Source organism: Erinaceus europaeus, chromosome 2, assembly GCF_950295315.1.
Source record: "Erinaceus europaeus chromosome 2, mEriEur2.1, whole genome shotgun sequence".
Taxonomy (NCBI): Eukaryota; Metazoa; Chordata; class Mammalia; order Eulipotyphla; family Erinaceidae; genus Erinaceus; species Erinaceus europaeus.
Genome location: NC_080163.1, coordinates 178,028,704 through 178,041,498, shown reverse-complemented (window position 1 = coordinate 178,041,498; position 12,795 = coordinate 178,028,704).

Sequence of the window (12,795 nt, the reverse complement as noted above, 5' to 3'; positions counted from 1 at the left end):
CTTGAACATGAGGAATATTTTGAGAAAAGTGAGCAGTCAATAAACATGTAAGGATGAAGTCATCAGTGGTAGGTCAGCAGAAAGAGAAGACTTGGATAGGCTGGTGAGGTTAGCTGGACTATATACTGCTATGGCGTCCTTTGTGGTAAGGACTTGCCAACAGGGACTGTGGATTTTGCGAGATCAATAATGTCATCCACCATAATAAAAGGAAAACAAACATGGACATCCAGTGTTGAAAAAAGAAAAAGAATATGTCTCTATGGCTGGGAGAGTGGGTGGCTTTGTCAATGAGATATAATAAATGGACAATTCAAATTTTTGTAAATATTAAAAAGGCTTAGTATAATTCATTGACTCTTTAGCCAACTGAATATTGGGGGGTGCATTCCCCTTCTTTTTTTACTTATTTTTTGAGCTTTTAATGTTCTAAAGGAAACAAAAATACATGGATTGGATGTCTATTGAAGCAAAACAGAGCATATGACTCCTAAGGTTTTTGAGCTTTTTCTTGTTTGAGCTGTAGCCCACATAAATTTAGAAAAGGTATCAACTGAGAAAAAAAATTTTTTTTGTTTACTAAACATGGGCAGGTGAATTACATCAATCTGCCAGAGAGCATTGGCTTTTATCAATGGGGATTAATCTTAAAAGTCTGAATAACAGGATCTTAATTAAACAATGCAAGAGCCAGTAAAGTGCTCTCACTATGGCAGGTCAAGCATTAAAATTTTAAGAGGCTTGTAAAAAAATGAGAAAAATTTTAGGATATGAGTGACTTTAGGAGTCATCACACACCCATAAATAAAAAATGAAAAATGTTTAGTTTTAAATCTTACCATATGAGCAGTCAGTTCTTCATGTGCAGATGTACCTATAATTATTTACTTAGGGACAGAACTTGTACCAAGTTAATTGATGATCTAATGGTTAGAATTGGCTTAAGTTCTTTTATATGATTTTAGAAGGCTCTTTATTAAAATATACCAGTATGTTATAGAAAGTCAATACCTAATGTGTTGACATGATAAAATGTTTACCATTTTTTAGCATTATTTTAAACTGATTAGACAGTTTAAGCACACTATTATAACTTTAGTTTACTAAGATCTTTACTCATCACAAGGCTATCATGAGTAAGCATAGATATAAAACTCTTAATAGATTTTTCTCTTTAGAACTCTAATATGGCAACTTAAAAGGCTAAAATAAAACCTCATAGCTTAATTGTTCAAAGTACTAATTTTGTTAAATCAGGATTTGCCAAAACAAATCTATCAGACCAGAAGCACCATGTATTACCTTAATTTATCAAGAATAAACCTCTGACAGTGTCTTAAAACAAGCCAGATAAATTTATTTTTTTTACTCTCTAAAAGAACTAATTAAAGTTTGACATATAGAATCTGTACTCTCAAAAGCCAATTATTTGATAATTTTTGTAGTTTTTCTAAATAGGGGAGTTATCTCAGTAACAACTTTATTAGAAGGAGTAAGTCACTGTAAAAGCAAAAGTAACTAACTCATGAGTAAGATTTAAAAATCTCTTAACAAGTTTTAAAATAAAAGTTTTAACCGGAACATTTTTGTCTATATCAGACATAAAACTCTCTTAACTTTTTACCTAGTCTCTCATGTTTTAATATCTAGTTTTTTTTTTTTCAGGGAAACCAGGGGCATACTTCTTGAATAAAATGTAAAACGGTTAGATAAAACATCTATACAGCTCTACATTAAGCTGCCCCATATTTATTTGATAAGTTTTACTTGGAAAAAAATTTTTTTTACATACCTTATTTAAATTAAACCTCATTTATCAAAGCAAAAGCCTCTGGCGTTAGATAATTAACATAACCATTGTGTTATCTTTTACTAACCCAAGCCAGTTTTGTCTGTTTAGTTGAGAAAGTATTTTAAAAGCTTTTTTTTTTTTTTTTTTGAAATCACTTAAACAATTTTAAGTAAAATGTTAAACTTTGTTTGTTAGGATCTTTGCTTATCACAAAGCTATCACACCCTTAGGGCATCTATGAATAAGGGTGGGTGCACAACTTAATTGATATTTCACTTTGATTTGGATAGGTAACTTAAAAATCTAAGATAAACCTCATAGCTGAAAATGTTCAAAATAAATTTTTACTGTTAACATTTCTTTTAGATGACCATTTTACACTAAATAATTTTGTTGAATCACATCTGCCAAATGAAAATTTTTTATCAGGCCAGTAATACCACATTTAACCCTTTTTTCCTGGCAAGGCCACTGCTCTACACTGACTGGGCCACTAGAAAGCCATTTCAAGCATGGAATTAACAAATTAACAAACAGTGGCAGTTGGTATTGGGGTGCTGTTAAGGTTTGTAATTCTCACAAGAGGGAGAGAGACTGCAGGGGCATTTTACCATGCCTAGAGATCTCAGAAAATCTTTTAACTAATGAATTGATGCTGATATTAGCTATCAGAAGGACGAAACTGTCCTCTATTTTACTTTGGTAAAGGTGTGCCAACTTTATGAGTTGGGATCTTTAAAACCACATTTAGCTTAACTAAATCTTATTTAAAACTTAAAGCAAACTCTATTATTTTGGAGGGTTAACACATATTAGTGAAAACAAGGTTAGCACAGACTTAAAACAGACATTTTTGGTGAAAAAAAATTTTTTCCTTTGAAAAACCGCTTTGGTGAAGTGAAAGACTTGTATACTGAAAATTATGAGTCACTACTCAAAGAAATTGAAAAAGACACAAAGAAGTGGAAAGATATTCCATGCTCATGGGTTGGAAGAATTAACATCATCAAAATGAATATATTACCCAGAGCCATCTACAAATTTAATGCTATCCCCATCAAGATCCCAAGCACATTTTTTAGGAGAATAGAACAAATGCTACAAATGTTTATCTGGAACCAGAAAAGACCTAGAATTGCCAAAACAATCTTGAGAAAAAAGAACAGAACCGGAGGCATCACACTGCCAGATCTCAAACTATATTATAGGGCCATTGTCATCAAAACTGCTTGGTACTGGAACATGAACAGACACACTGACCAGTGGAATAGAATTGAGAGCCCAGAAATGAGGCCCCACACCTATGGACATCTAATCTTTGACAAAGGGGCCCAGACTATTACATGGGGAAAGCAGAGTCTCTTCAACAAATGGTGTTGGAAACAATGGGTTGAAACATGCAGAAGAATGAAGCTGAATCACTGTATTTCACCAAATACAAAAGTAAATTCCAAGTGGATCAAGGACTTGGATGTTAGACCAGAAACTATCAGATACTTAGAGGAAAATATTGGAAGAACTTTTTTCCGCATAAATTTTAAAGACATTTTCAATGAAACGAATCCAATTACAAGGAAGACTAAGGCAAGTATAAACCTATGGGACTACATCAAATTAAAAAGCTTCTTCACAGCAAAAGAAACCACTACCCAAATCAAGAGACCCCTCACAGAATGGGAGAAGATCTTTACATGCCATACATCAGATAAGAGTTTAATAACCAACATATATAAAGAGCTTACCAGACTCAACAACAAGACAACAAATAACCCCATCCAAAAATGGGGGGAGGACTTGGACAGAATATTCACCACAGAAGAGATCCAAAAGGCCGAGAAACACATGAAAAAATGCTCCAAGTCTCTGATTGTCAGAGAAATGCAAATCAAGACAACAATGAGATATCACTTCACTCCTGTGAGAATGTCACACATCAGAAAAGGTAACAGCAGCAAATGCTGGAGAGGATGTGGGGTCAAAGGAACCCTCCTGCACTGCTGGTGGGAATGTCAATTGGTCCAACCTCTGTGGAGAACAGTCTGGAGAACTCTCAGAAGACTAGAAATGGACCTACCCTATGACCCTGCAATTCCCCTCCTGGGGATATATCCTAAGGAACCCAACACATCCATCCAAAAAGATCTGTGTACACATATGTTCTTGGCAGCACAATTTGTAATAGCCAAAACCTGGAAGCAACCCAGGTGTCCAACAACAGATGAGTGGCTGAGCAAGTTGTGGTATATATACACAATGGAATACTACTCAGCTGTAAAAAATGGTGACTTCACCGTTTTCAGCCGATCTTGGATGGACCTTGAAAAAATCATGTTGAGTGAAATAAGTCAGAAACAGAAGGATGAATATGGGATGATCTCACTCTCAGGCCGAAGTTGAAAAACAAGATTAGAAAAGAAAACACAAGTCGAACCTGAAATGGAATTGGAGTATTACACCAAAGTAAAAGACTCTGGGGTGGGTGGGTGGGTGGGGAGAATACAGGTCCATGAAAAATGATGAATGAAATAGTGGGGGTTGTATTGCTAAATGGGAATCTGGGGAATGTTATGCATGTAAAAAAAAAAAAAAAGAAGTAGAAACGCAAAGCAGAAATTGACTGAGTTTGGAGTATGGCACCAAAGTAAGAAAGCAGAAGTATACTAGAGTTTGCAGTGAGTACCTCCCTAATACTTCCTCTCCACTTTTCCAAGCTTTGGGTCCATGATTGCTCAACAATTTGTTTGGCTTTGTATGTTAACTCTCTTTTCAGTCACCAGGTTCCAGGTGTCATCAGGATGCCGGCCAGACTTCCCTGGATTGAAGACCCCACCAATGTGTCCTGGAGCTCAGCTTCCCCAGAGACCCATCCTACTAGGGAAAGAGAGAGGCAGACTGGGAGTATGGACCGACCAGTCAACGCCCATGTTCAGCAAGGAAGCAATTACAGAAGCCAGACCTTCTACCTTCTGCAACCCTCAATGACCCTGGGTCCATGCTCCCAGAGGGATAGAGAATGGGAAAGCTATCGGGGGAGGGGGTGGGATATGGAAGACAAAAAAAAAAAAAAAGAAAAACCGCTTTGGATTTTGGATTCTTAACTCCATCCTCTACACCCCCCCACCAGGAGGGGCCTTTGTGGCTTAGGGGAATGACTGACTGAATTTGCCAATCTGTGGAGCAGTAGCTCTGTGCCATGATTGGCTGCACGGACAGAACAGGTGGGCTTAGTTTACCGCGTGGAGAAAAATCTTTGAAATTCTTTTTTCTGGGCTAAGGTACATTTTTAGAGTTTTAAAGAAACAAATCATTAAATTTCTATCAAAAGTGTGTACTGGTTCTCTGATTAATAGTTTTTAAGTTAGAGCTCTGGTGGTAGCCAGAGGGAAAACCTGAATTTTTTTTTTTTTTTTTTTTTGCTGGCTAGTTTTAAGATAATGCCAAATCAAGAGCCCACAGTTCTTTAACTAATTGTAAATGCTCTCATTTTTCTTCTACTAATTTTCTAAGGGAAGCTGTTTTTTGTGCTAGTTGAGTTTTAGCCTTGGTGGTGTCGGCCAAGTCGAGGACCGGAGCACAAAATCGAGGGGTGATGGCATAGGGAGGCGGTCTGGACAAAGAAGAGCAAAGGGGTGGCCAGTCAGGACTATGATATTTGGCCATCTCTTCATCAAGGGATAAGGCCTCTTCAGGAGAAAGACTATCATCAGGCCCATCTTTGGCAGGGGGTCTTAAGGTTGTCAAAGAGGGGTAAATCTTTTTTTTTTTTTTTAATTTTTTATTTAAGAAAGGATTAGTGAACAAAAGCATAAGGTGGGAGGGGTACAACTCCACACAATTCCCACCACCCAATCCCCATAACCCACCCTCTCCCATGATAGCCTTCCCATTCTCTAGCCCTCTGGGAGCATGGACCCAGGGTCGTTGAGGGTTGCAGAAGGTAGAGGGTCTGGCTTCTGTAATTGCTTCCCCGCTGAACATGGGCGTTGACTGGTCGGTCCATACTCCCAGTCTGCCTCTCTTTTTCCCTAGTAAGGTGTGTCTCTGGGGAAGCTGAGCTCCAGGACACATTGGTGGGGTCTTCAATCCAGGGAAGCCTAGCCAGCATCCTGGTGGCATCTGGAACCTGGTGATTGAAAAGAGAGTTAACATACAAAGCCAAACAATTTGTTGAGCAATCATGGATCCCAAGTTTGGAATAGTGGAGAGGAAGTGTTAGGGAGGTACTCACTGCAAACTCTAGTGTAATCCTGCTTTCAGGTATATATTTTGCAGTAGTTTATGGATACGTGTGCACATACGCTCTCTCTCACAGAAACTGGTGTATGTCTAGGTTATGGGACTTTGTTAGAGGGGTAAATCTTAACAGGAGGGGACTTAGCAGGAGCCTCAGGGATGGGGTCTCCTGAATCAGGCATGGGAATAGAGACAGACTCACAAACAGAAGGTTATCTCTTAAACAGTTTCCTACTCTGGCCCATCTTTTTTCATCAGTAGTCCCTTCTAAGGGAAACTATGGACAAACATCATTCACAAAATCGAAAAACTTTTTGAGATCCTTTTTCTTAACCCTTGTTCCTCGTGTCTTGAGGGACTCTTTAAGGCCCCTAAGAAATAAATCATGCTTGCTCAATGCTTGTCCCATAATTGCGTCGCTCTTTCTTACCTTAAAACGGATCAATCTCACAGACGGGTAAATCTGCGGCGATCACCACGCAGATCTTCACTCACTCTGGGCTAAAGCGGCGATCCTATGCGAACCTTCACTCACTCCTTCTCTGAAGTGGTGGTCCTATGCTCTTTGGTCGACCATCGGGGAGCGACGTTCTCTCGGACCCCAGACCCAAAAAGGTCCCACGTCGGGCGCCAGGTGCCCCGGCCTGCGGGGTTATCGATGGAAACCTAGGGTAGGGGGCGAGAGAATGGAGGGGACAAGAGACACGAAGAACGAGAGCAAGACAGGTTTCTGATCAAGCTCTGAAAATTTTATTTTACAGCCGCATTTTAAGCACACACCATGAGGAAGTTCTGCTAAGGTAGTGGGGGGAGGGAGGTGGGTGAGCAACTTTCCAAACAGTTAGATGGTAATCACAGTTACAATGATCGGAATGTCCGCTCACCGGTTATGTGAGAGACTTAGCTAAGGTTTTGGCTCCCGGCAATAAAGCCTTTATTTTCCCCAGTCCTGGAACCTTCCTTTCCTGCATGCTTCTCTCAATTCATACGAAATAATATTGCATCCGCTGACTCCAACCTAATCAATGCAAGGAGTACCACCTCAGCATGCTTCACCTCAGACTGTGCCCAGAGACTTCAGGTATGGAATGACAACCCTTCAGCTTCATTACTCAGGTGAGACCTTTCCTTTCCTAGTATTCTCTAATTCCATTCCAGGCAGTTCACTTCCTAACAGTCCCAAAACATAGATATAGACCAGGTCCCGTGAGATAGAGCATATGTCAACATGTATCCATAAACTAGGGCAAAATATATACCTGAAAGCAAAAGTACACAATAGTCTGCAGTGAGTACCCCCCAACACTTCATCTGCACTATTCCAGTCTTTAGGTCCATGATTGGTCAACAATTTGTTTGGCTTTGTATGTTAACTCTCTTTTCAGCCACCAGGTTCCAGATGCCAGCATGATGCCGACCAGACTTCCTTGGACAGACGACCCCACCAATGTGTCCTGGAGCTTTGCTTCCCCAGAGCCCCACTCTACTAGGGAAAGAGAGAGACAGGCTGGGAATATGGATCGACCAGTCAATGCCCATGTTCAGCTGGGGAAGCAATTACAGAAATCAGACCTTCCACCTTCTGCATCCCACAATAACCTTGTGTCCATACTCCCAGAGGGATAAAGAATAGGAAAGCTATCAGGGGAGGGGATGGGATACAGAGATCTGGTAGTGGGAATTGTGTGGAGTTGTACCCCTCTTATCCTATGGTTTTGTTAATGTCTCCTTTTTTAAATAAATAAAAAAAATTTTTAAAAAGAAAAGTTAAATAAGAGGTAATAGGCATTTTCAGGAGAAGAGAAGGGAGCAGGAACCACACTTGAGGACAGCTGAAAATATTTCTAAATCTGGTAGCTACCAGAACATAGATATCCAGAAAGTGAAGAAAACCCCCAAATTCCTGAATCCAGTATGACCTATACCAAGATACCTGATCAGAAAATTATCAGTGGTCAAAGGCAAAGAAAAACATTACAAGCCATTCAAGAAAGTGCAGCACTGAGACCAGGAGATAGCTCACCAATTATCCTTCAAATATGAGGAAGGAATAAAGATCTTCTATCTTTCTTTCTCTCTTTCAGGTAAATAAATAAAAAGTTTTTTGAAAAAGCATAAAGTCAGATCCTAGCATTGTATGTACAAGAGTGGTGATCTAATTCTCCTTCTCTTTCCCCTCCTCTTTCTCATGTTAATGAGTAATCAATTATTTTTTAAAAAAAGTAAGACAGAAAGAAAAAAGAAAGAAGAGTGGCCTTAAATGAAGCCATAGATGAGATGAAAGTAACAGTATATACAGAAACTCCAACCAAAAAGTAATAAATGCACATTCTTCTTATGTACACAGGGAACATTATTATTTTTAAAATACTTATTTTCCCTTTTGTTGCATGTGTTTTTTATTGTTGTTGTATTTTTTTTTACATTTTTAATATTTATTTATTTTCCCTTTTGTTGCCCTTGTTGTTTTTTCATTGTTGTTGTAATTGATGTCGTCATTGTTAGTAGGACAGAGAGAAATGAAGAGAGGAAGGCAAGACAGAGAGGGGGTGAGAAAGACACCTGCAGACCTGCTTCACCGCCTGTGAAGCGACTCCCCTGCAGGTGGGGAGCCGGGGGCTTGAACTGGGATACTTACGCGGTCCTTGTGCTTCGCACCACAGGCACTTAACCCGCTGCACTACTGTCCTACTCCCCACATGGAACATTCTTAAAGATTGAGCATACATTTGGACAGAAAGGCAATCTTAAGAAATATGTGAAAATTGAAATCATAAAAGTTCTTTTCAGATCATGGTATCAGTGGTTAGAAATCAAGCACAAGTGGACTGAGGAGACTGCATGACAGTTATGCAAACAAACTTTAATGACTGAAGTACCAAAGGTCTCAGGTTCAATCCTCAGCAACACCATAAGCCAAAGTTGAGCAATGCTCTGGTAAAATAATAAAATAAAATAAAATACAAAGAGAAAACTAACATCCATAACCTGGGAGGTGGCACAGTAGATAAACTGTTCAAGTCTCAAGCATGAGGTCTTGAATTTGACTCCTGGCATGGCATATGCCAGACTGATGAGCCAAAAAAAACCCGACATCTCTAATAAACACTGACACAAACTCTTCAACAAAATCTGTCACTCTTTTCCTTTCTATCACTCACACTCTATCTGGGGGAGAGGGGTGGGTGGGAAGAGTCCACTGGGAGTTATGGAATAATACATGCATGAAGCCCTGGCAATGTCCTGTCAGTAAAAATAAATTAAGTAAAAAGATAACATTGTATCATTTGGCATAAAGGATCAGATAGAGAAGAAACAAGTGAACTGAGAGATGCAAACAAACTGACAAAATAAAATGCATCCAAACTGTCTCTTAGATTTTGTGAGAACTATGGGTTATCCATATGGTGAGAGGGAGGCATAAGTACTTTAGTGGTGGTATGTAGGCATTGAGTTACACACATACATATATGAGTGTGAAACTATCCCCCTGGAATCTTATATTTGCAATCCATGTCAAATCACTCATAATAAGATTTTTTTAAAGGAAAGAAGCTTGAGGGATTTTATAATATAAAGTATAGCCATTAAGAGTTAAAAGAAGATCCAAAGAAAAGGAGATTCAGCCATGTCCCAGGTTAATTACCACAGCTTGCAGGCTTTCTCAGTGAGTGCCTATGACTTGAGGGAATTCATAAGAAGAATGTTCCTGAGCATCTGAAAATAAGAATTGTTTCATTTTAAAAAACAGGTTTTTTAATATTTATTTATTTATTTATTCCCTTTTGTTCCCCTTGTTGTTTTATTGTTGTAGTCATCAGATAGGACAGAAATAAATGGAGAAAGGAGGGGGAGAGAAAGATAAGACACCTGAAGTGACCTCCCTGCAGGTGGGGAGCAGGGGGGCTGGAACCAGGATCCTTTGTTGGTCCTTGCACTTTGCGCCACCTGCGTGCTTAACCCGCTGCGTTACCGCCCGACTCCCAAGAATTGTTTCATTTAACCAAGATAGCTTTGGCATGGCACTTGGAAGAATGCCATCATCTGTAGCTAGGTACATTTGAGCTTTATAATTTAACATGGAAATAACCCAAGTATATCAATGACTGAATACTGTTGTTAAAATTTTCGGAAGGCTCTTGCCGGCCGGGATAGCTTCACGGCGGGTAACAGAGACGCGGAGACAATGGCTGGGCAGGGAAGCTGTATTTCTTTATTCAGGAACAACGATTCATAAACTAAGACAAACTAATCACCAAACAGAACTCCGCTGTCTGCGGCGGCGCAAGCACTCTTTCTTACTTTCGAACTCAGGAACTCTCTCTTACTCTTGAACTCAGGAACTCTCCAACTCTGGAACTCTGGAACTCTCGTACTGGGGAACCCTCTGAAACTCTGGCACTCTCGAACTCAGGAACCCTCTCTCGGGGTTCCTTGGGGCGGGGCCAAGCGGCTGAAATTAACTGGACTGATCCAATTCTCTTGGCAGGGGAGGGTTAGAACAAACCAATGTAAAGCATTCGACAGAATACATCTCCTGAAAGGCTGAGAACATGCTTATGTGAGTGAATGAAGGTGAAGGAAAGTGCTTGGTACTCAATAGCCTTTGGCAATCTTGACTTTTGAATGAAAAGAAACCTATTCAGGTTAACTGAATTTAGTCTACTTGGTAGTAACAGCAGCCCAGGCAACAGAACCTAGCAGTCTCAGAAGTGATGGCAGACTTCAACCACTGACTCCTGAGGAGTGACAAAACTCAGGTTGAAGTGTGGGTGAGAGAAACCCATGTGAAGATGGATCCTGATATTTTAACTAAAGCAGACGGTGAAGAAAAACAGAATCTAGTCCAATATATTGTCTTCCCAATGAAGAAAACAAGACTTCCCAGTGAGGAAAATATGGAAAACAGTCAAAGGAAAATGGAAACTTGACCGTCTGAATCAGCATTTACCAGACCATCTAGACTAGAACAAACTACAAGTGAAGCACTAATGGAAGTTCCACCTACCAGAGGTCAGAGAAGAACAAAAGAAGCTTAGACCACTGGAGAGCCAGAGAAAGAACTGAAGGTGTGTCACCTCCAAATTTAGTGAGTGAATTTTTACAAATATTTCCAAAATAGCATAAAATCTCAAGACTTTTTAACAGTCTGTGGTAACGCATTACCAAGAAACAATGAGCAAAATTATAACTAGCTAGAAATCAGTTAGCATCTGAGACACTGAACAATTGTCGCTTCAGGAAGTGAACAAGAACTTGGGAATATATTTTCTAATTTTGAGCAGGCAGATATGAGAATGTATGTGAATAACACTGGAATTCCCTTTTATAGAACAGAAGATATTCACTTGTCTGGTATATCTTCTTTTGTAAATGAGAATTTACAATTTAGAATTAAGTCAGCTAATGACAGGATTTAGTGACCCAGGTAACCTTACAGACAGTGATAATGATTTAGAACATTGTATGTCACTACTAGGTGATAAGATGGAAAGGGTAGTCACCAAGAAGAGCTAAGTCAGACAGTAGCAGTTCTGGCTCTGATGCAAATGGTGGATCTGATTTATACTCAAGTTCTACATCTACTGTGAGTTCAACCTCTGATTATCTAGTTCTAGTGCTGCTTCTATTTTTAGCTCTTTCTCCAGTGGTGAATAATCAGGTATTATTTCACTGTTGTTTGAAAAAAAGGGTGAATGCACCTCTGGGCCAAGTTCACTTTTATCACTTGGCAAGAGAACAGATTTATGACACCAGTAATTTTGATAAATTTGATTCCTGGACTCTGGTTTCATTTTTTCCCCTTAAAGAAGGTACTAGTACCAATATATAGAACTAACTTACACCCTAGAGAACACACTGAAGCACAAACTAAGTAGGCTGTAAGGTGCTTCAAAGAATTTGACGCATTTAACACCTGCAGTGTTTGCATTACAGAGTACACAGAAGGCAACAAGGTTTGCCCACTAACCTCGCTCCTATGAATATCATGTCCACTGCTTCAGTTACTGGTTCACTGAAAACATTTCCTATCCTATTTGTCGTCAGGAAGAAGTAGATACTGTTGAGAAAGTTCTAAGATCTGAATTCTCAGCTCTATAAACTGTTAAGAGAAAAGTGGTTCTCGCACAAAAAAGACTGGCTAGTCTTATCTGAAAGTCCAATCCTTTGGGTTCTCACAGCACCCAAGACAGCAAGGCTGTCTGGAAGCGTGCTGGCTACAAGTAAGGACTCTGAGCCCGGTGCACCGCACCTGGAGTCCTGGAATCCAGACCCAGCCATTCCCTGCCTGGGACAATCTCTGTGCCCTGACTGTTCAGGCCCGCCATAGAGGTTGAATGGGAGCTTTCATGGAAAGTGGCCAGTTTATTTTATCTCCGCCACCCCCCCCCCCCCCCCCCCAGTGAGATGGATTAAGGATCAGTCCTGGAGCCTGAGTGTGTGGGGGGCACAGAGGAAGGGAGCTTTTCCATGTGCCCGTGCAATAGCTTCTCTCAACCTTCTGTTATCCTGCTCCTTCTGTGCCCTTTGCACCCTTCCAAGAAGTTCCTCAAATCCTCAAAACCTCAACTTGTGCTCGGGGAGTCTGGGCTACCCTCTCCCCTGGCAGGCCAAAGAGCAAAGTCAGAGCTTATTCTCTGCAAAATCCAGGTGCCAAGGACACTGACTTGACACTTGTGCTTCTCAAGGTATCTGCACTGTCTCCTGCGCAGGGATGGAGGAGAGAGAGGCTGCGGGAGAGGGAGGGGAGGGGGAGGGGATGAGCGGGC